Source organism: Pseudophryne corroboree, unplaced genomic scaffold (assembly GCF_028390025.1).
Source record: "Pseudophryne corroboree isolate aPseCor3 unplaced genomic scaffold, aPseCor3.hap2 scaffold_2254, whole genome shotgun sequence".
NCBI classification, from domain to species: Eukaryota; Metazoa; Chordata; class Amphibia; order Anura; family Myobatrachidae; genus Pseudophryne; species Pseudophryne corroboree.
The window spans coordinates 6,712-29,987 of record NW_026968905.1 but is presented as its reverse complement, the minus strand read 5'-3'; the positions used below and the strand labels follow the sequence as shown (position 1 = coordinate 29,987).

Below are 23,276 nucleotides of genomic sequence, written 5' to 3'. Positions count from 1 at the left end.
ATAAGCCAGAAAATGAAGAGCTGTTAAATCACTCAATTGGATTTTTCTGCCAGCATATTTTTTTTCTCTGCAAACCACTGCTAAATTGTGCTTCCTAGCTGTTTTTATAAAATCAATGAATCAAATCTAACTCTGATTACATCAGAGAAGGCCAGGTACCCTACACCATAAGAGGGGGTTTGAAATTTTGACTTGTCTACTTAAAGATCACCAAAATCTGATAACAAGATCAATTACATCCCTGGGTGGGATTGAACCACCAACCTTTTAGTTAATAGCCGTACACACTAACTGATTGCGCCACAGAGACACTTTGCGAAAGTCTGTTTAATGTCTGTTTAATGTGAAAATGCAGTCGAGTTTCCCACATTTGGGGAAATCATAGGGGTCAGCATACCCAGAATGCAATGAATGAACCTCACCCTGGGAGAACAATCTTCATGACCATGGTATCTCCTATGCAAAATAAGTATGATTTGGGATAGGGCAGGGGAGGGCCGCTGCTCAGGCACATCTCTGTCAAGTAAAGGAGATTCAACTGAGGCAGCACAAGGGAACTCTCATCTGGGGACAACAACTGCAGGGAGAACACATATTTTCAGATGAACATGGGAGGGCAGAAGGCTGCCTAATACTGAAGCACCCCCAAACAACAAACCAAATGCAACAACTAGTGCAAGCATTCCTGGGGGAAGGCCTGCAGCAGATGGATTTGCATATGGTAATGCCATCCAAGCAGTGGGTCAAAGTTGGCTTCAACCCTCGTCTGCATATGAAAAGAAAAAAGGGATGTGCAGGGCATGGCGGCCTTTTGCGGCGCTTGCATGACCCTTAGTTCGCATTAAACACCCCCACCCTCCTTCGGTGTGGGGCTCATGTTGGCTATGCCCCAGCACCTGAAGCATTCAAGCTGATTTCTTGCAGCAGCTGGGCACTGTAACAGCTCCAGAGCTGCTCTGTGAGGCAAGTAAAAGGGTGTGGGCCCTGCAGCACTACCTGTAGTTTGCATTGTGTGTTGGAAGGCACAAAGTAAGCAGACGGGAGAAGTCAGGATAGTGCGCAAGGGCATAGAAGGGAGCGGCTCAAGAAAAGAGAAGTGGAAACAGACAGCAAACTAGGCTGGAGAGAGACCTGAGACAAAGAGATCTGAATTATACGAGAGACGACCAGGGGAAACACAAATTATGCAGAAAGTTTCCCACATTTGGGGAAATCACAGGGGCAGCACACCCAGAGTGCAATGGGTGAGCCTTGCCCTGGGAGAAGCACCTACATGATCATAGTATCTCACCTGGCAGGTAAGTAGGAGTTGGGCTAGAGCTGGGGAGGGTCGCTGCTCGGGTACCCCCCTGTCAAGTGAAGGAGATCCAACTGAGGCAGCACAAGGGAACTCTCGAAAGAGGAACAAGGCTAGAGGAAGATCTGAGACAAAGAAATCTGATTTTTACCAGAGTTGACCAGAAGAAAGCACAAACACAGTCCCCCACTACCACAAATAATGCAGTCGAGTTTCCCACATTTGGGGAAATCATAGGGGTCAGCATACCCAGAATGCAATGAATGAACCTCACCCTGGGAGAACAATCTTCATGACCATGGTATCTCCTATGCAAAATAAGTATGATTTGGGATAGGGCTGGGGAGGGCCGCTGCTCAGGCACATCTCTGTCAAGTAAAGGAGATTCAACTGAGGCAGCACAAGGGAACTCTCATCTGGGGACAACAACTGCAGGGAGAACACATATTTTCAGATGAACATGGGAGGGCAGAAGGCTGCCTAATACTGAAGCACCCCCAAACAACAAACCAAATGCAACAACTAGTGCAAGCATTCCTGGGGGAAGGCCTGCAGCAGATGGATTTGCATATGGTGATGTCATCCAAGCAGTGGGTCAAAGTTGGCTTCAACCATCGTCTGCATATGAAAAGAAAAAAGGGATGTGCAGGGCATGGTGTCCTTTTGTGGCGCTTGGATGACCCCTCCTTCGGTGTGGGGCTCATGTTGGCTATGCCCCAGCCCCTGAAGCATTCAAGATGATTTCTTGCAGCAGCTGGGCACTGTAACAGCTCCAGAGCTGTTCTGTAAAGCATGTAAAAGGGTGTGGGCCCTGCAGCACTACCTGTAGTATGCATTGTGCGTTGGAAGGCACAAAGTAAGCAGACGGGAGAGGTCAGGATAGTGCGCAAGGGCATAGAAGGGAGCGGCTCAAGAAAAGAGAAGTGGAAACAGACAGCAAACTAGGCTGGAGAAAGACCTGAGACAAAGAGATCTGAATTATACGAGAGCCGACCAGAGGAAACACAAATTATGCAGTCAAGTTTCCCACATTTGGGGAAATCGCAGGAGCAGCACACCCAGAGTGCAATGGGTGAGCCTTGCCCTGGGAGAAGCACCTTCCTGATCATAGTATCTCACCTGGCAGGTAAGTAGGAGTTGGGCTAGAGCTGGGGAGGGTCGCTGCTCGGGCACCCCCCTGTCAAGTGAAGGAGATCCAACTGAGGCAGCACAAGGGAACTCTCGAAAGAAGAACAAGGCTAGAGGAATATCTGAGACAAAGAAATCTGACTTTTACCAGAGCTGAGCAGAGGAAAGCACAAACACAGTCCCCCACTACCACAAATAATGCAGTCGAGTTTCCCACATTTGGGGAAATCACAGGGGTCAGCATACCCAGAATGCAATGAATGAACCTCACCCTGGGAGAACAATCTTCATGACCATGGTATCTCTTATGCAAAATAAGTATGATTTGGGATAGGGCTGGGGAGGGCCGCTGCTCAGGCACATCTCTGTCAAGTAAAGGAGATTCAACTGAGGCAGCACAAGGGAACTCTCATCTGGGGACAACAACTGCAGGGAGAACACATATTTTCAGATGAACATGGGAGGGCAGAAGGCTGCCTAATACTGAAGCACCCCCAAACAACAAACCAAATGCAACAACTAGTGCAAGCATTCCTGGGGGAAGGCCTGCAGCAGATTGATTTGCATATGGTAATGCCATCCAAGCAGTGGGTCAAAGTTGGCTTCAACCCTCGTCTGCATATGAAAAGAGAAAAGGGGCGTGCAGGGCATGGCGGCCTTTTGCGGCGCTTGGGTGACCCTTAGTTCGCATTAAACACCCCCACCCTCCTTCGGTGTGGGGCTCATGTTGGCAATGCCCAAGCCCCTGAAGCATTCAAGCTGATTTCTTGCAGCAGCTGGGTACTGTAACAGCTCCAGAGCTGCTCTGTGAGGCAAGTAAAAGGGTGTGGGCCCTGCAGCACTACCTGTAGTTTGCATTGTGTGTTGGAAGGCACAAAGTAAGCAGACGGGAGAAGTCAGGATAGTGCGCAAGGGCATAGAAGGGAGCGGCTCAAGAAAAGAGAAGTGGAAACAGACAGCAAACTAGGCTGGAGAGAGACCTGAGACAAAGAGATCTGAATTATACGAGAGACGACCAGGGGAAACACAAATTATGCAGTCAAGTTTCCCACATTTGGGGAAATCACAGGGGCAGCACACCCAGAGTGCAATGGGTGACCCTTGCCCTGGGAGAAGCACCTACATGATCATAGTATCTCACCTGGCAGGTAAGTAGGAGTTGGGCTAGAGCTGGGGAGGGTCGCTACTCGGGTACCCCCCTGTCAACTTAAGGAGATCCAACTGAGGCAGCACAAGGGAACTCTCGAAAGAGGAACAAGGCTAGAGGAAGATCTGAGACAAAGAAATCTGACTTTTACCAGAGCTGACCAGAGGAAAGCACAAACACAGTCCCCCACTACCACAAATAATGCAGTCGAGTTTCCCACATTTGGGGAAATCATAGGGGTCAGCATACCCAGAATGCAATGAATGAACCTCACCCTGGGAGAACAATCTTCATGACCATGGTATCTCCTATGCAAAATAAGTATGATTTGGGATAGAGCTGGGGAGGGCCGCTGCTCAGGCACATCTCTGTCAAGTAAAGGAGATTCAACTGAGGCAGCACAAGGGAACTCTCATCTGGGGACAACAACTGCAGGGAGAACACATATTTTCAGATGAACATGGGAGGGCAGAAGGCTGCCTAATACTGAAGCACCCCCAAACAACAAACCAAATGCAACAACTAGTGCAAGCATTCCTGGGTGAAGGCCTGCAGCAGATAGATTTGCATATGGTGATGTCATCCAAGCAGTGGGTCAAAGTTGGCTTCAACCCTCGTCTGCATATGAAAAGAGAAAAGGGGCGTGCAGGGCATGGCAGGCCTTTTGCGGCGCTTGGATGACCCCTAGTTCGCATTAAACACCTCCACCCTCCTTCGGTGTGGGGCTCATGTTGGCTATGCCCCAGCCCCTTAAGCATTCAAGCTGATTTCTTGCAGCAGCTGGGCACTGTAACAGCTCCAGAGCTGCTCTGTAAGGCAAGTAAAAGGGTCTCTGTGGCGCAATCAGTTAGTATGTACGGCTATTAACCGAAAGGTTGGTGGTTCAATCCCACCCAGGGACGTAATTGACCTTGTGATCAGATTTTGGTGATATTTAAGTAGACAAGTCAAAATTTCAAACCCCCTCTTATTGTGTAGGGTACCTGGCCTTCTCTGATGTAATCAGAGTTAGATTTGATTCAGTGATTTTATAAAAAACAGCTAGGAAGCACAATTTAGCAGTGGGTTGCAGAGAAAAAAAATATGCTGGCAGAAAAATCCAATTGAGTGATTAAACAGCTCTTCATTTTCTGGCTTTATTTTTATGCTAACAAATTTGTTCTCTGAAAAGTGTCCACAAAGCCAAGTCTCTGATTAACACCTTTGTAAGGATGGTTTTTCACCTATTACTAAATTAAACTTGCTTCATTGGAAAGGCAGCAAGATGCATCCTCATTTCAATGTCTACTGAAATAATACAGGTTGACACCAGGAAACATTAACGCCACTGCATCCTTGCTGCTTTCTCATGTGGAAGTCTGTTTAATGTGAAAACAAGGTGATATCTAATTAGCACACAGGTAAGGAATTAAGAAAATCTTTATTTAAGGGTGAAGATGTTTCTCACAAAATTGTTGACCCAATGCATCATTGAAATTCAAGCTGGAAAGATGAATTTAATATATCACTTGTACATTTTGTATTGCTCTTCTGGTGACAATGTAGTTTGTTTTTGTCAATTACCATTTTAATAATAGGGTAAAGAAAATGAAGTGGATTTTTGAAAGAAAACAATACTGTCAATATACTATTAAAACAAATTAAAATGGTAAAAGTTATTGTACTTTAAGTAAAAATAAAAGAGACAAAATATCAATCCCAGTTTTGGATTACTTTAATTAACAAAAAAAAATGCATATAGCAGAGGATAGTTTCAATCTGCCTACCTCTGGGTTATGGGCCCAGCATGCTTCCATTGCAGTACTCTGCTGCACATGTAAGTGCATGAGATCCTGAAGCACTCACTCATCATGGGAAAGTACCAATGTGTTTCTTCGTTGGTTGATGGAAGAAACATCTTACAAAAACTCTCCAGATTATTGACTTTTTAAAGTTTTGCTAGGAAACGTTTTAGATGAATGCTTATTAGCCTTTGTCAGTATGGACTTTTGCAAAGTGTCTCTGTGGCGCAATCAGTTAGTATGTACGGCTATTAACCAAAAGCACTGTTTGCAAAGTGTCTCGGTGGCGCAATCGGTTAGTGTGTTCGGCTATTAACCAAAAGGTTGGTGGTTCAATCCCACCCAGGGACGTAATTGACCTTGTGATCAGATTTTGGTGATATTAAAGTAGACAAGTCAAAATTTCAAACCCCCTCTTATTGTGTAGGGTACCTGGCCTTCTCTGATGTAATCAGAGTTAGATTTGATTCAGTGATTTTATAAAAAACAGCTAGGAAGCACAATTTAGCAGTGGGTTGCAGAGAAAAAAAATATGCTGGCAGAAAAATCCAATTGAGTGATTAAACAGCTCTTCATTTTCTGGCTTTATTTTTATGCTAACAAATTTGTTCTCTGAAAAGTGTCCACAAAGCCAAGTCTCTGATTAACACCTTTGTAAGGATGGTTTTTCACCTATTACTAAATTAAACTTGCTTCATTGGAAAGGCAGCAAGATGCATCCTCATTTCAATGTCTACTGAAATAATACAAGTTGACACCAGGAAACATTAACGCCACTGCATCCTTGCTGCTTTCTCATGTGGAAGTCTGTTTAATGTGAAAACAAGGTGATATCTAATTAGCACACAGGTAAGGAATTAAGAAAATCTTTATTTAAGGGTGAAGATGTTTCTCACAAAATCGTTGCCCCAATGCATCATTGAAATTCAAGCTGGAAAGATGATTTTAATATATCACTTGTACATTTTGTATTGCTCTTCTGGTGACAATGTAGTTTGTTTTTGTCAATTACCATTTTAATAATAGGGTAAAGAAAATTAAGTGGATTTTTGAAAGAAAACAATACTGTCAATATACTATTAAAACAAATTAAAATGGTAAAAGTTATTGTACTTTAAGTAAAAATAAAAGAGCCAAAATATCAATCCCAGTTTTGGATTACTTTAATTAACAAAAAAAAAAAGCATACAGCAGAGGATAGTTTCAATCTGCCTACCTCTGGGTTATGGGTCCAGCATGCTTCCATTGCTGTACTCTGCTGCACATGTAAGTGCAAGAGATCCTGAAGCACTCACTCATCATGGGAAAGTACCAATGTGTTTCTTTGTTGGTTGATGGAAGAAACATCTTACAAAAACTCTCCAGATTATTGACTTTTTAAAATTTTTCTAGGAAACGTTTTAGATGAATGCTTATTAGCCTTTGTCAGTATGAACTTTTGCAAAGTGTCTCTGTGGCGCAATCAGTTAGTATGTACGGCTATTAACCAAAAGGTTGGTGGTTCAATCCCACCCAGGGACCTAATTGACCTTGTTATAAGATTTTGGTGATCTTTAAGTAGACAAGTCAAATTTCATACCCCCTGTTATGGTGTAGGGTACCTGGCCTTCTCTGATGTGATCAGAGTTAGATTTGATTCAGTGATTTTATAAAAACATCTAGGAAGCACAATTTAGCAGTGGGTTGCAGAGAAAAAGAAATATGCTGGCAAAAAAATCAAATTGTGTGATTAAACAGCTCTTCATTTTCTGGCTTTATTTTTATGCTAACAAATTTGTTCTCTGAAAAGTGTCCACAAAGCCAAGTCTCTGATTAACACCTTTGTAGGGATGGTTTTTCACCTATTACTAAATTAAACTTGCTTCATTGGAAAGGCAGAGAGATGCATCCTCATTTCAATGTCTACTGAAATAATACAGGTTGACACCAGGAAACATTAACGCCACTGCATCCTTGCTGCTTTCTCATGTGGAAGTCTGTTTAATGTGAAAACAAGGTGATATCTAATTAGCACACAGGTAAGGAATTAAGAAAATCTTTATTTAAGGGTGAAGATGTTTCTCACAAAATTGTTGCCCCAATGCATCATTGAAATTCAAGCTGGAAAGATGATTTTAATATATCACTTGTACATTTTGTATTGCTCTTCTGGTGACAATGTAGTTTTTTTTGTCAATTACCATTTTAATAATAGGGTAAAGAAAATTAAGTGGATTTTTGAAAGAAAACTATACTGTCAATATAATATTAAAACAAATTAAAATGGTAAAAGTTATTGTACTTTAAGTAAAAATAAAAGAGCCAAAATATCAATCCCAGTTTTGGATTACTTTAATTAACAAACAAAAAAATGCATATAGCAGAGGATAGTTTCAATCTGCCTACCTCTGGGTTATGGGCCCAGCATTCTTCCATTGCTGTACTCTGCTGCACATGTAAGTGCAAGAGATCCTGAAGCACTCACTCATCATGGGAAAGTACCAATGTGTTTCTTCGTTGGTTGATGGAAGAAACATCTTACAAAAACTCTCCAGATTATTGACTTTTTTAAGTTTTTCTAGGAAACATTTTAGATGAATGCTTATTAGCATTTGTCAGTATGTACTTTCGCAAAGTGTCTCTGTGGCGCAATCAGTTAGTGTGTACGGCTATTAACCAAAAGGTTGGTGGTTCAATCCCACCCAGGGATGTAATTGACCTTGTTATCAGATTTTGGTGATCTTTAAGTAGACAAGTCAAATTTCAAACCCCCTGTTATGGTGTAGGGTACCTGGCCTTCTCTGATGTAATCAGAGTTAGATTTGATTCAGTGATTTTATAAAAACATCTAGGAAGCACAATTTAGCCGTGGGTTGCAGAGAAAAAGAAATATGCTGGCAAAAAAATCAAATTGCGTGATTAAACAGCTCTTCATTTTCTGGCTTTATTTTTATGCTAACAAATTTGTTCTCTGAAAAGTGTCCACAAAGCCAAGTCTCTGATTAACACCTTTGTAGGGATGGTTTTTCACCTATTACTAAATTAAACTTGCTTCATTGGAAAGGCAGCAAGATGCATCCTCATTTCAATGTCTACTGAAATAATACAAGTTGACACCAGGAAACATTAACGCCACTGCATACTTGCTGCTTTCTCATGTGGAAGTCTGTTTAATGTGAAAACAAGGTGATATCTAATTAGCACACAGATAAGGAATTAAGAAAATCTTTATTTAAGGGTGAAGATGTTTCTCACAAAATTATTGACCCAATGCATCATTGAAATTCAAGCTGGAAAGATGATTTTAATATATCACTTGTACATTTTGTATTGCTCTTCTGGTGACAATGTAGTTTGTTTTTGTCAATTACCATTTTAATAATAGGGTAAAGAAAATGAAGTGGATTTTTGAAAGAAAACAATACTGTCAATATACTATTAAAACAAATTAAAATGGTAAAAGTTATTGTACTTTAAGTAAAAATAAAAGAGCCAAAATATCAATCCCAGTTTTGGATTACTTTAATTAACAAAAAAAAAAAGCATACAGCAGAGAATAGTTTCAATCTGCCTACCTCTGGGTTATGGGTCGAGCATGCTTCCATTGCTGTACTCTGCTGCACATGTTAGTGCAAGAGATCCTGAAGCACTCACTCATCATGGGAAAGTACCAATGTGTTTCTTCGTTGGTTGATGGAAGAAACATCTTACAAAAACTCTCCAGATTATTGACTTTTTAAAGTTTTGCTAGGAAACGTTTTAGATGAATGCTTATTAGCCTTTGTCAGTATGGACTTTTGCAAAGTGTCTCTGTGGCGCAATCAGTTAGTATGTACGGCTATTAACCAAAAGGTTGGTGGTTCAATCCCACCCAGGGACCTAATTGACCTTGTTATCAGATTTTGCTGATCTTTAAGTAGACAAGTCAAAATTTCAAACCCCCTGTTATGGTGTAGGGTACTTGGCCTTCTCTGATGTAATCAGAGTTAGATTTGATTCAGTGATTTTATAAAAACAGCTAGGAAGCACAATTTAGCAGTGGGTTGCAGAGAAAAAAAATATGCTGGCAGAAAAATCCAATTGAGTGATTAAACAGCTCTTTATTTTCTGGCTTTATTTTTATGCTAACAAATTTGTTCTCTGAAAAGTGTCCACAAAGCCAAGTCTCTGATTAACACCTTTGTAAGGATGGTTTTTCACCTATTACTAAATTAAACTTGCTTCATTGGAAAGGCAGCAAGATGCATCCTCATTTCAATGTCTACTGAAATAATACAGGTTGACACCAGGAAACATTAACGCCACTGCATCCTTGCTGCTTTCTCATGTGGAAGTCTGTTTAATATGAAAACAAGGTGATATCTAATTAGCACACAGGTAAGGAATTAAGAAAATCTTTATTTAAGGGTGAAGATGTTTCTCACAAAATCGTTGCCCCAATGCATCATTGAAATTCAAGCTGAAAGGTGATTTTAATATATCACTTGTACATTTTGTATTGCTCTTCTGGTGACAATGTAGTTTGTTTTTGTCAATTACCATTTTAATAATAGGGTAAAGAAAATGAAGTGGATTTTTGAAAGAAAACAATACTGTCAATATACTATTAAAACAAATTAAAATGGTAAAAGTTATTGTACTTTAAGTAAAAATAAAAGAGACAAAATATCAATCCCAGTTTTGGATTACTTTAATTAACAAAAAAAAATGCATATAGCAGAGGATAGTTTCAATCTGCCTACCTCTGGGTTATAGGCCCAGCATGCTTCCATTGCAGTACTCTGCTGCACATGTAAGTGCAAGAGATCCTGAAGCACTCACTCATCATGGGAAAGTACCAATGTGTTTCTTCGTTGGTTGATGGAAGAAACATCTTACAAAAACTCTCCAGATTATTGACTTTTTAAAGTTTTTCTAGGAAACGTTTTAGATGAATGCTTATTAGCCTTTGCAGTATGAACTTTTGCAAAGTGTCTCTGTGGCGCAATCAGTTAGTATGTACGGCTATTAACCAAAAGGTTGGTGGTTCAATCCCACCCAGGGACCTAATTGACCTTGTTATCAGATTTTGGTGATCTTTAAGTAGACAAGTCAAATTTCATACCCCCTGTTATGGTGTAGGGTACCTGGCCTTCTCTGATGTAATCAGAGTTAGATTTGATTCAGTGATTTTATAAAAACATCTAGGAAGCACAATTTAGCAGTGGGTTGCAGAGAAAAAGAAATATGCTGGCAAAAAAATCAAATTGCGTGATTAAACAGCTCTTTATTTTCTGGCTTTATTTTTATGCTAACAAATTTGTTCTCTGAAAAGTGTCCACAAAGCCAAGTCTCTGATTAACACCTTTGTAGGGATGGTTTTTCACCTATTACTAAATTAAACTTGCTTCATTGGAAAGGCAGCAAGATGCATCCTCATTTCAATGTCTACTGAAATAATACAGGTTGACACCAGGAAACATTAACGCCACTGCATCCTTGCTGCTTTCTCATGTGGAAGTCTGTTTAATGTGAAAACAAGGTGATATCTAATTAGCACACAGGTAAGGAATTAAGAAAATCTTTATTTAAGGGTGAAGATGTTTCTCACAAAATTGTTGACCCAATGCATCATTGAAATTCAAGCTGGAAAGATGATTTTAATATATCACTTGTACATTTTGTATTGCTCTTCTGGTGACAATGTAGTTTTTTTTGTCAATTACCATTTTAATAATAGGGTAAAGAAAATTAAGTGGATTTTTGAAAGAAAACTATACTGTCAATATACTATTAAAACAAATTAAAATGGTAAAAGTTATTGTACTTTAAGTAAAAATAAAAGAGCAAAATATCAATCCCAGTTTTGATTACTTAAATGAACAAAAAAAATGCATATAGCAAAGGATAGTTTCAATCTGCCTACCTCTGGGTTATGGGTCCAGCATGCTTCCATTGCAGTACTCTGCTGCCCATGTAAGTGCAAGAGATCCTGAAGCACTCACTCATCATGGGAAAGTACCAATGTGTTTATTCGTTGGTTGATGGAAGAAACATCTTACAAAAACTCTCCAGATTATTGATTTTTTAATGTTTTTCTAGGAAACGTTCTAGATGTATGCTTATTAGCCTTTGTCAGTATATACTTTTTGCAACGTGTCTCTGTGTCGCAATCGGTTAGTGTGTTTGGCTATTAACCAAAAGGTTGGTGGTTCAATCCCACCCAGGGACGTAATTAACCTTGTGATCAGATTTTGGTGATATTTAAGTAGACAAGTCAAAATTTCAAACCTCCTCTTATGGTTTAGGGTACATGGCCTTCTCTGATGTAATCAGAGTTAGATTTGATTCAGTGATTTTATAAAAAACAGCTAGGAAGCACAATTTAGCAGTGGGTTGCAGAGAAAAAAAATATGCTGGCAAAAAAAATCCAATTGAGTGATTAAACAGCTCTTCATTTTCTGGCTTTATTTTTATGCTAACAAATTTGTTCTCTGAAAAGTGTCCACAAAGCCAAGTCTCTGATTAACACCTTTGTAAGGATGGTTTTTCACCTATTACTAAATTAAACTTGCTTCATTGGAAAGGCAGCAAGATGCATCCTCATTTCAATGTCTACTGAAATAATACAGGTTGACACCAGGAAACATTAACGCCACTGCATCCTTGCTGCTTTCTCATGTGGAAGTCTGTTTAATGTGAAAACAAGGTGATATCTAATTAGCACACAGGTAAGAAATTACGAAAATCTTTATTTAAGGGTGAAGATGTTTCTCACAAAATCGTTGCCCCAATGCATCATTGAAATTCAAGCTGGAAAGATGATTTTAATATATCACTTGTACATTTTGTATTGCTCTTCTGGTGACAATGTAGTTTGTTTTTGTCAATTACCATTTTAATAATAGGGTAAAGAAAATGAAGTGGATTTTTGAAAGAAAACAATACTGTCAATATACTATTAAAACAAATTAAAATGGTAAAAGTTATTGTACTTTAAGTTAAAATAAAAGAGACAAAATATCAATCCCAGTTTTGGATTACTTTAATTAACAAAAAAAAATGCATATAGCAGAGGATAGTTTCAATCTGCCTACCTCTGGGTTATGGGCCCAGCATGCTTCCATTGCAGTACTCTGCTGCACATGTAAGTGCAAGAGATCCTGAAGCACTCACTCATCATGGGAAAGTACCAATGTGTTTCTTCGTTGGTTGATGGAAGAAACATCTTACAAAAACTCTCCAGATTATTGACTTTTTAAAGTTTTGCTAGGAAACGTTTTAGATGAATGCTTATTAGCCTTTGCAGTATGAACTTTTGCATAGTGTCTCTGTGGCGCAATCAGTTAGTATGTACAGCTATTAACCAAAAGGTTGGTGGTTCAATCCCACCCAGGGACCTAATTGACCTTGTTATCAGATTTTGGTGATCTTTAAGTAGACAAGTCAAATTTCATACCCCCTGTTATGGTGTAGGGTACCTGGCCTTCTCTGATGTAATCAGAGTTAGATTTGATTCAGTGATTTTATAAAAACATCTAGGAAGCACAATTTAGCAGTGGGTTGCAGAGAAAAAGAAATATGCTGGCAAAAAAATCAAATTGCGTGATTAAACAGCTCTTAATTTTCTGGCTTTATTTTTATGCTAACAAATTTGTTCTCTGAAAAGTGTCCACAAAGCCAAGTCTCTGATTAACACCTTTGTAGGGATGGTTTTTCACCTATTACTAAATTAAACTTGCTTCATTGGAAAGGCAGCAAGATGCATCCTCATTTCAATGTCTTCTGAAATAATACAGGTTGACACCAGGAAACATTAACGCCACTGCATCCTTGCTGCTTTCTCATGTGGAAGTCTGTTTAATGTGAAAACAAGGTGATATCTAATTAGCACACAGGTAAGGAATTAAGAAAATCTTTATTTAAGGGTGAAGATGTTTCTCACAAAATTGTTGACCCAATGCATCATTGAAATTCAAGCTGGAAAGATGATTTTAATATATCACTTGTACATTTTGTATTGCTCTTCTGGTGACAATGTAGTTTTTTTTGTCAATTACCATTTTAATAATAGGGTAAAGAAAATTAAGTGGATTTTTGAAAGAAAACTATACTGTCAATATACTATTAAAACAAATTAAAATGGTAAAAGTTATTGTACTTTAAGTAAAAATAAAAGAGCAAAAATATCAATCCCAGTTTTGATTACTTAAATTAACAAAAAAAAATGCATATAGCAAAGGATAGTTTCAATCTGCCTACCTCTGGGTTATGGGCCCAGCATGCTTCCATTGCAGTACTCTGCTGCACATGTAAGTTCAAGAGATCCTGAAGCACTCACTCATCATGGGAAAGTACCAATGTGTTTCTTCGTTGGTTGATGGAAGAAACATCTTACAAAAACTCTCCAGATTATTGACTTTTTAAAGTTTTTCTAGGAAACGTTTTAGATGAATGCTTATTAGCCTTTGTCAGTATGGACTTTTGCAAAGTGTCTCTGTGGCGCAATCAGTTAGTATGTACGGCTATTAACCAAAAGGTTGGTGGTTCAATCCCACCCAGGGACCTAATTGACCTTGTTATCAGATTTTGGTGATCTTTAAGTAGACAAGTCAAAATTTCAAACCCCCTGTTATGGTGTAGGGTACCTGGCCTTCTCTGATGTAATCAGAGTTAGATTTGATTCAGTGATTTTATAAAAACAGCTAGGAAGCACAATTTAGCAGTGGGTTGCAGAGAAAAAAAATATGCTGGCAGAAAAATCCAATTGAGTGATTAAACAGCTCTTTATTTTCTGGCTTTATTTTTATGCTAACAAATTTGTTCTCTGAAAAGTGTCCACAAAGCCAAGTCTCTGATTAACACCTTTGTAAGGATGGTTTATCACCTATTACTAAATTAAACTTGCTTCATTGGAAAGGCAGCAAGATGCATCCTCATTTCAATGTCTACTGAAATAATACAGGTTGACACAAGGAAACATTAACGCCACTGCATCCTTGCTGCTTTCTCATGTGGAAGTCTGTTTAATGTGAAAACAAGGTGATATCTAATTAGCACACAGGTAAGGAATTAAGAAAATCTTTATTTAAGGGTGAAGATGTTTCTCACAAAATCGTTGCCCCAATGCATCATTGAAATTCAAGCTGGAAAGATGATTTTAATATATCACTTGTACATTTTGTATTGCTCTTCTGGTGACAATGTAGTTTGTTTTTGTCAATTACCATTTTAATAATAGGGTAAAGAAAATGAAGTGGATTTTTGAAAGAAAACAATACTGTCAATATACTATTAAAACAAATTAAAATGGTAAAAGTTATTGTACTTTAAGTAAAAATAAAAGAGACAAAATATCAATCCCAGTTTTGGATTACTTTAATTAACAAAAAAAATGCATATAGCAGAGGATAGTTTCAATCTGCCTACCTCTGGGTTATGGGCCCAGCATGCTTCCATTGCAGTACTCTGCTGCACATGTAAGTGCAAGAGATCCTGAAGCACTCACTCATCATGGGAAAGTACCAATGTGTTTCTTCGTTGGTTGATGGAAGAAACATCTTACAAAAACTCTCCAGATTATTGATTTTTTAATGTTTTTCTAGGAAACGTTCTAGATGTATGCTTATTAGCCTTTGTCAGTATGGACTTTTCGCAAAGTGTCTCTGTGGCGCAATCGGTTAGTGTGTTTGGCTATTAACCAAAAGTTTGGTGGTTCAATCCCACCCAGGGACCTAATTGACCTTGTTATCAGATTTTGGTGATCTTTAAGTAGACAAGTCAAAATTTCAAACCCCCTGTTATGGTGTAGGGTACCTGGCCTTCTCTGATGTAATCATAGTTAGATTTGATTCAGTGATTTTATAAAAATAGCTAGGAAGCACAATTTAGCAGTGGGTTGCAGAGAAAAAAAATATGCTGGCAGAAAAATCCAATTGAGTGATTAAACAGCTCTTTATTTTCTGGCTTTATTTTTATGCTAACAAATTTGTTCTCTGAAAAGTGTCCACAAAGCCAAGTCTCTGATTAACACCTTTGTAAGGATGGTTTTTCACCTATTACTAAATTAAACTTGCTTCATTGGAAAGGCAGCAAGATGCATCCTCATTTCAATGTCTACTGAAATAATACAAGTTGACACCAGGAAACATTAACGCCACTGCATCCTTGCTGCTTTCTCATGTGGAAGTCTGTTTAATGTGAAAACAAGGTGATATCTAATTAGCACACATGTAAGGAATTAAGAAAATCTTTATTTAAGGGTGAAGATGTTTCTCACAAAATCGTTGCCCCAATGCATCATTGAAATTCAAGCTGGAAAGATGATTTTAATATATCACTTGTACATTTTGTATTGCTCTTCTGGTGACAATGTAGTTTGTTTTTGTCAATTACCATTTAATAATAGGGTAAAGAAAATTAAGTGGATTTTTGAAAGAAAACAATACTGTCAATATACTATTAAAACAAATTAAAATGGTAAAAGTTATTGTACTTTAAGTAAAAATAAAAGAGACAAAATATCAATCCCAGTTTTGGATTACTTTAATTAACAAAAAAAAAAGCATACAGCAGAGGATAGTTTCAATCTGCCTACCTCTGGGTTATGGGTCCAGCATGCTTCCATTGCTGTACTCTGCTGCACATGTAAGTGCAAGAGATCCTGAAGCACTCACTCATCATGGGAAAGTACCAATGTGTTTCTTCGTTGGTTGATGGAAGAAACATCTTACAAAAACTCTCCAGATTATTGACTTTTTAAAGTTTTGCTAGGAAACGTTTTAGATGAATGCTTATTAGCCTTTGTCAGTATGGACTTTTGCAAAGTGTCTCTGTGGCGCAATCAGTTAGTATGTACGGCTATTAACCAAAAGGTTGGTGGTTCAATCCCACCCAGGGACCTAATTGACCTTGTTATCAGATTTTGCTGATCTTTAAGTAGACAAGTCAAAATTTCAAACCCCCTGTTATGGTGTAGGGTACTTGGCCTTCTCTGATGTAATCAGAGTTAGATTTGATTCAGTGATTTTATAAAAACAGCTAGGAAGCACAATTTAGCAGTGGGTTGCAGAGAAAAAAAATATGCTGGCAGAAAAATCCAATTGAGTGATTAAACAGCTCTTTATTTTCTGGCTTTATTTTTATGCTAACAAATTTGTTCTCTGAAAAGTGTCCACAAAGCCAAGTCTCTGATTAACACCTTTGTAAGGATGGTTTTTCACCTATTACTAAATTAAACTTGCTTCATTGGAAAGGCAGCAAGATGCATCCTCATTTCAATGTCTACTGAAATAATACAGGTTGACACCAGGAAACATTAACGCCACTGCATCCTTGCTGCTTTCTCATGTGGAAGTCTGTTTAATATGAAAACAAGGTGATATCTAATTAGCACACAGGTAAGGAATTAAGAAAATCTTTATTTAAGGGTGAAGATGTTTCTCACAAAATTGTTGCCCCAATGCATCATTGAAATTCAAGCTGAAAGGTGATTTTAATATATCACTTGTACATTTTGTATTGCTCTTCTGGTGACAATGTAGTTTGTTTTTGTCAATTACCATTTTAATAATAGGGTAAAGAAAATGAAGTGGATTTTTGAAAGAAAACAATACTGTCAATATACTATTAAAACAAATTAAAATGGTAAAAGTTATTGTACTTTAAGTAAAAATAAAAGAGACAAAATATCAATCCCAGTTTTGGATTACTTTAATTAACAAAAAAAAATGCATATAGCAGAGGATAGTTTCAATCTGCCTACCTCTGGGTTATGGGCCCAGCATGCTTCCATTGCAGTACTCTGCTGCACATGTAAGTGCAAGAGATCCTGAAGCACTCACTCATCATGGGAAAGTACCAATGTGTTTCTTCGTTGGTTGATGGAAGAAACATCTTACAAAAACTCTCCAGATTATTGACTTTTTAAAGTTTTTCTAGGAAACGTTTTAGATGAATGCTAATTAGCCTTTGCAGTATGAACTTTTGCAAAGTGTCTCTGTGGCGCAATCAGTTAGTATGTACGGCTATTAACTAAAAGGTTGGTGGTTCAATCCCACCCAGGGACCTAATTGACCTTTTTATCAGATTTTGGTGATCTTTAAGTAGACAAGTCAAATTTCATACCCCCTGTTATGGTGTAGGGTACCTGGCCTTCTCTGATGTAATCAGAGTTAGATTTGATTCAGTGATTTTATAAAAACATCTAGGAAGCACAATTTAGCAGTGGGTTGCAGAGAAAAAGAAATATGCTGGCAAAAAAATCAAATTGCGTGATTAAACAGCTCTTTATTTTCTGGCTTTATTTTTATGCTAACAAATTTGTTCTCTGAAAAGTGTCCACAAAGCCAAGTCTCTGATTAACACCTTTGTAGGGATGGTTTTTCACCTATTACTAAATTAAACTTGCTTCATTGGAAAGGCAGCAAGATGCATCCTCATTTCAATGTCTACTGAAATAATACAGGTTGACACCAGGAAACATTAACGCCACTGCATCCTTGCTGCTTTCTCATGTGGAAGTCTGTTTAATGTGAAAACAAGGTGATATCTAATTAGCACACAGGTAAGGAATTAAGAAAATCTTTATTTAAGGGTGAAGATGTTTCTCACAAAATTGTTGACCCAATGCATCATTGAAATTCAAGCTGGAAAGATGATTTTAATATATCACTTGTACATTTTGTATTGCTCTTCTGGTGACAATGTAGTTTTTTTTGTCAATTACCATTTTAATAATAGGGTAAAGAAAATTAAGTGGATTTTTGAAAGAAAACTATACTGTCAATATACTATTAAAACAAATTAAAAATGGTAAAAGTTATTGTACTTTAAGTAAAAATAAAAGAGAAAAAATATCAATCCCAGTTTTGATTACTTAAATTAACAAAAAAAAATGCATATAGCAAAGGATAGTTTCAATCTGCCTACCTCTGGGTTATGGGTCCAGCATGCTTCCATTGCAGTACTCTGCTGCACATGTAAGTGCAAGAGATCCTGAAGCACTCACTCATCATGGGAAAGTACCAATGTGTTTATTCATTGGTTGATGGAAGAAACATCTTACAAAAACTCTCCAGATTATTGATTTTTTAATGTTTTTCTAGGAAACGTTCTAGATGTATGCTTATTAGCCTTTGTCAGTATGTACTGTTTGCAAAGTGTCTCGGTGGCGCAATCGGTTAGTGTGTTCGGCTATTAACCAAAAGTTTGGTGGTTCAATCCCACCCAGGGACATAATTGACCTTGTGATCACATTTTGGTGATATTTAAGTAGACAAGTCAAAATTTCAAACCCCCTCTTATTGTGTAGGGTACCTGGCCTTCTCTGATGTAATCAGAGTTAGATTTGATTCAGTGATTTTATAAAAAACAGCTAGGAAGCACAATTTTACAGTGGGTTGCAGAGAAAAAAAATATGCTGGCAGAAAAATCCAATTGAGTGATTAAACAGCTCTTCATTTTCTGGCTTTATTTTTATGCTAACAAATTTGTTCTCTGAAAAGTGTCCACAAAGCCAAGTCTCTGATTAACACCTTTGTAAGGATGGTTTTTCACCTATTACTAAATTAAACTTGCTTCATTGGAAAGGCAGCAAGATGCATCCTCATTTCAATGTCTACTGAAATAATACAGGTTGACACCAGGAAACATTAACGCCACTGCATCCTTGCTGCTTTCTCGTGTGGAAGTCTGTTTAATGTGAAAACAAGGTGATATCTAATTAGCACACAGGTAAGGAATTACGAAAATCTTTATTTAAGGGTGAAGATGTTTCTCACAAAATTGTTGCCCCAATGCATCATTGAAATTCAAGCTGGAAAGATGATTTTAATATATCACTTGTACATTTTGTATTGCTCTTCTGGTGACAATGTAGTTTTTTTGTCAATTACCATTTTAATAACAGGGTAAAGAAAATTAAGTGGATTTTTGAAAGAAAACTATACTGTCAATATACTATTAAAACAAATTAAAATGGTAAAAGTTATTGTACTTTAAGTAAAAATAAAAGAGCAAAAATATCAATCCCAGTTTTGATTACTTAAATTAACAAAAAAAATGCATATAGCAAAGGATAGTTTCAATCTGCCTACCTCTGGGTTATGGGTCCAGCATGCTTCCATTGCAGTACTCTGCTGCACATGTAAGTGCATGAGATCCTGAAGCACTCACTCATCATGGGAAAGTACCAATGTGTTTCTTCGTTGGTTGATGGAAGAAACATCTTACAAAAACTCTCCAGATTATTGACTTTTTAAAGTTTTGCTAGGAAACGTTTTAGATGAATGCTTATTAGCCTTTGTCAGTATGGACTTTTGCAAAGTGTCTCTGTGGCGCAATCAGTTAGTATGTACGGCTATTAACCAAAAGCACTGTTTGCAAAGTGTCTCGGTGGCGCAATCGGTTAGTGTGTTCGGCTATTAACCAAAAGGTTGGTGGTTCAATCCCACCCAGGGACGTAATTGACCTTGTGATCAGATTTTGGTGATATTAAAGTAGACAAGTCAAAATTTCAAACCCCCTCTTATTGTGTAGGGTACCTGGCCTTCTCTGATGTAATCAGAGTTAGATTTGATTCAGTGATTTTATAAAAAACAGCTAGGAAGCACAATTTAGCAGTGGGTTGCAGAGAAAAAAAATATGCTGGCAGAAAAATCCAATTGAGTGATTAAACAGCTCTTCATTTTCTGGCTTTATTTTTATGCTAACAAATTTGTTCTCTGAAAAGTGTCCACAAAGCCAAGTCTCTGATTAACACCTTTGTAAGGATGGTTTTTCACCTATTACTAAATTAAACTTGCTTCATTGGAAAGGCAGCAAGATGCATCCTCATTTCAATGTCTACTGAAATAATACAAGTTGACACCAGGAAACATTAACGCCACTGCATCCTTGCTGCTTTCTCATGTGGAAGTCTGTTTAATGTGAAAACAAGGTGATATATAATTAGCACACAGGTAAGGAATTAAGAAAATCTTTATTTAAGGGTGAAGATGTTTCTCACAAAATTGTTGACCCAATGCATCATTGAAATTCAAGCTGGAAAGATGATTTTAATATATCACTTGTACATTTTGTATTGCTCTTCTGGTGACAATGTAGTTTGTTTTTGTCAATTACCATTTTAATAATAGGGTAAAGAAAATGAAGTGGATTTTTGAAAGAAAACAATACTGTCAATATACTATTAAAACAAATTAAAATGGTAAAAGTTATTGTACTTTAAGTAAAAATAAAAGAGACAAAATATCAATCCCAGTTTTGGATTACTTTAATTAACAAAAAAAAAATGCATATAGCAGAGGATAGTTTCAATCTGCTTACCTCTGGGTTATGGGCCCAGCATGCTTCCATTGCAGTACTCTGCTGCACATGTAAGTTCAAGAGATCCTGAAGCACTCACTCATCATGGGAAAGTACCAATGTGTTTCTTCGTTGGTTGATGGAAGAAACATCTTACAAAAACTCTCCAGATTATTGACTTTTTAAAGTTTTTCTAGGAAACGTTTTAGATGAATGCTAATTAGCCTTTGCAGTATGAACTTTTGCAAAGTGTCTCTGTGGCGCAATCAGTTAGTATGTACGGCTATTAACCAAAAGGTTGGTGGTTCAATCCCACCCAGGGACCTAATTGACCTTGTTATCAGATTTTGGTGATCTTTAAGTAGACAAGTCAAATTTCATACCCCCTGTTATGGTGTAGGGTACCTGGCCTTCTCTGATGTAATCAGAGTTAGATTTGATTCAGTGATTTTATAAAAACATCTAGGAAGCACAATTTAGCAGTGGGTTGCAGAGAAAAAGAAATATGCTGGCAAAAAAATCAAATTGCGTGATTAAACAGCTCTTTATTTTCTGGCTTTATTTTTATGCTAACAAATTTGTTCTCTGAAAAGTGTCCACAAAGCCAAGTCTCTGATTAACACCTTTGTAGGGATGGTTTTTCACCTATTACTAAATTAAACTTGCTTCATTGGAAAGGCAGCAAGATGCATCCTCATTTCAATGTCTACTGAAATAATACAGGTTGACACCAGGAAACATTAACGCCACTGCATCCTTGCTGCTTTCTCATGTGGAAGTCTGTTTAATGTGAAAACAAGGTGATATCTAATTAGCACACAGGTAAGGAATTAAGAAAATCTTTATTTAAGGGTGAAGATGTTTCTCACAAAATTGTTGACCCAATGCATCATTGAAATTCAAGCTGGAAAGATGATTTTAATATATCACTTGTACATTTTGTATTGCTCTTCTGGTGACAATGTAGTTTTTTTTGTCAATTACCATTTTAATAATAGGGTAAAGAAAATTAAGTGGATTTTTGAAAGAAAACTATACTGTCAATATACTATTAAAACAAATTAAAAATGGTAAAAGTTATTGTACTTTAAGTAAAAATAAAAGAGAAAAAATATCAATCCCAGTTTTGATTACTTAAATTAACAAAAAAAAATGCATATAGCAAAGGATAGTTTCAATCTGCCTACCTCTGGGTTATGGGTCCAGCATGCTTCCATTGCAGTACTCTGCTGCACATGTAAGTGCAAGAGATCCTGAAGCACTCACTCATCATGGGAAAGTACCAATGTGTTTATTCATTGGTTGATGGAAGAAACATCTTACAAAAACTCTCCAGATTATTGATTTTTTAATGTTTTTCTAGGAAACGTTCTAGATGTATGCTTATTAGCCTTTGTCAGTATGTACTGTTTGCAAAGTGTCTCGGTGGCGCAATCGGTTAGTGTGTTCGGCTATTAACCAAAAGTTTGGTGGTTCAATCCCACCCAGGGACATAATTAACCTTGTGATCACATTTTGGTGATATTTAAGTAGACAAGTCAAAATTTCAAACCCCCTCTTATTGTGTAGGGTACCTGGCCTTCTCTGATGTAATCAGAGTTAGATTTGATTCAGTGATTTTATAAAAAACAGCTAGGAAGCACAATTTAGCAGTGGGTTGCAGAGAAAAAAAATATGCTGGCAGAAAAATCCAATTGAGTGATTAAACAGCTCTTCATTTTCTGGCTTTATTTTTATGCTAACAAATTTGTTCTCTGAAAAGTGTCCACAAAGCCAAGTCTCTGATTAACACCTTTGTAAGGATGGTTTTTCACCTATTACTAAATTAAACTTGCTTCATTGGAAAGGCAGCAAGATGCATCCTCATTTCAATGTCTACTGAAATAATACAGGTTGACACCAGGAAACATTAACGCCACTGCATCCTTGCTGCTTTCTCGTGTGGAAGTCTGTTTAATGTGAAAACAAGGTGATATCTAATTAGCACACAGGTAAGGAATTACGAAAATCTTTATTTAAGGGTGAAGATGTTTCTCACAAAATTGTTGCCCCAATGCATCATTGAAATTCAAGCTGGAAAGATGATTTTAATATATCACTTGTACATTTTGTATTGCTCTTCTGGTGACAATGTAGTTTTTTTGTCAATTACCATTTTAATAACAGGGTAAAGAAAATTAAGTGGATTTTTGAAAGAAAACTATACTGTCAATATACTATTAAAACAAATTAAAATGGTAAAAGTTATTGTACTTTAAGTAAAAATAAAAGAGCAAAAATATCAATCCCAGTTTTGATTACTTAAATTAACAAAAAAAATGCATATAGCAAAGGATAGTTTCAATCTGCCTACCTCTGGGTTATGGGTCCAGCATGCTTCCATTGCAGTACTCTGCTGCCCATGTAAGTGCAAGAGATCCTGAAGCACTCACTCATCATGGGAAAGTACCAATGTGTTTATTCGTTGGTTGATGGAAGAAACATCTTACAAAAACTCTCCAGATTATTGATTTTTTAATGTTTTTCTAGGAAACGTTCTAGATGTATGCTTATTAGCCTTTGTCAGGATGTACTTTTTGCAAAGTGTCTCTGTGGCGCAATCGGTTAGTGTGTTTGGCTATTAACCAAAAGGTTGGTGGTTCAATCCCACCCAGGGATG

General features: G+C 37.4%; 7 non-coding genes and 1 pseudogene across 7 annotated transcripts; 1 reads left to right on the top strand and 7 right to left on the bottom strand.

Annotated features, from left to right (window-relative positions):
- Positions 1–345: 345 nt before the first annotated feature.
- LOC135009403 (U1 spliceosomal RNA) lies at positions 346–473 on the bottom strand (annotated as a pseudogene).
- A 671-nt stretch (positions 474–1,144) lies between these two features.
- On the bottom strand, positions 1,145–1,306 carry LOC135009402 (U1 spliceosomal RNA). Its single transcript, XR_010208953.1, has one exon. It is a non-coding gene; the product is annotated as a U1 spliceosomal RNA (small nuclear RNA).
- A 152-nt stretch (positions 1,307–1,458) lies between these two features.
- On the bottom strand, positions 1,459–1,622 carry LOC135009404 (U1 spliceosomal RNA). Its single transcript, XR_010208954.1, has one exon. It is a non-coding gene; the product is annotated as a U1 spliceosomal RNA (small nuclear RNA).
- A 646-nt stretch (positions 1,623–2,268) lies between these two features.
- Positions 2,269–2,431, bottom strand: LOC135009406 (U1 spliceosomal RNA). Its single transcript, XR_010208956.1, has one exon. It is a non-coding gene; the product is annotated as a U1 spliceosomal RNA (small nuclear RNA).
- A 152-nt stretch (positions 2,432–2,583) lies between these two features.
- LOC135009405 (U1 spliceosomal RNA) lies at positions 2,584–2,747 on the bottom strand. Its single transcript, XR_010208955.1, has one exon. It is a non-coding gene; the product is annotated as a U1 spliceosomal RNA (small nuclear RNA).
- A 671-nt stretch (positions 2,748–3,418) lies between these two features.
- LOC135009407 (U1 spliceosomal RNA) lies at positions 3,419–3,581 on the bottom strand. Its single transcript, XR_010208957.1, has one exon. It is a non-coding gene; the product is annotated as a U1 spliceosomal RNA (small nuclear RNA).
- Positions 3,582–3,733: 152 nt separating this feature from the next.
- On the bottom strand, positions 3,734–3,897 carry LOC135009401 (U1 spliceosomal RNA). The gene has a single exon (XR_010208952.1). It is a non-coding gene; the product is annotated as a U1 spliceosomal RNA (small nuclear RNA).
- A 19,305-nt stretch (positions 3,898–23,202) lies between these two features.
- Positions 23,203–23,276, top strand: TRNAN-AUU (transfer RNA asparagine (anticodon AUU)). Its single transcript has one exon. It is a non-coding gene; the product is annotated as a tRNA-Asn (tRNA).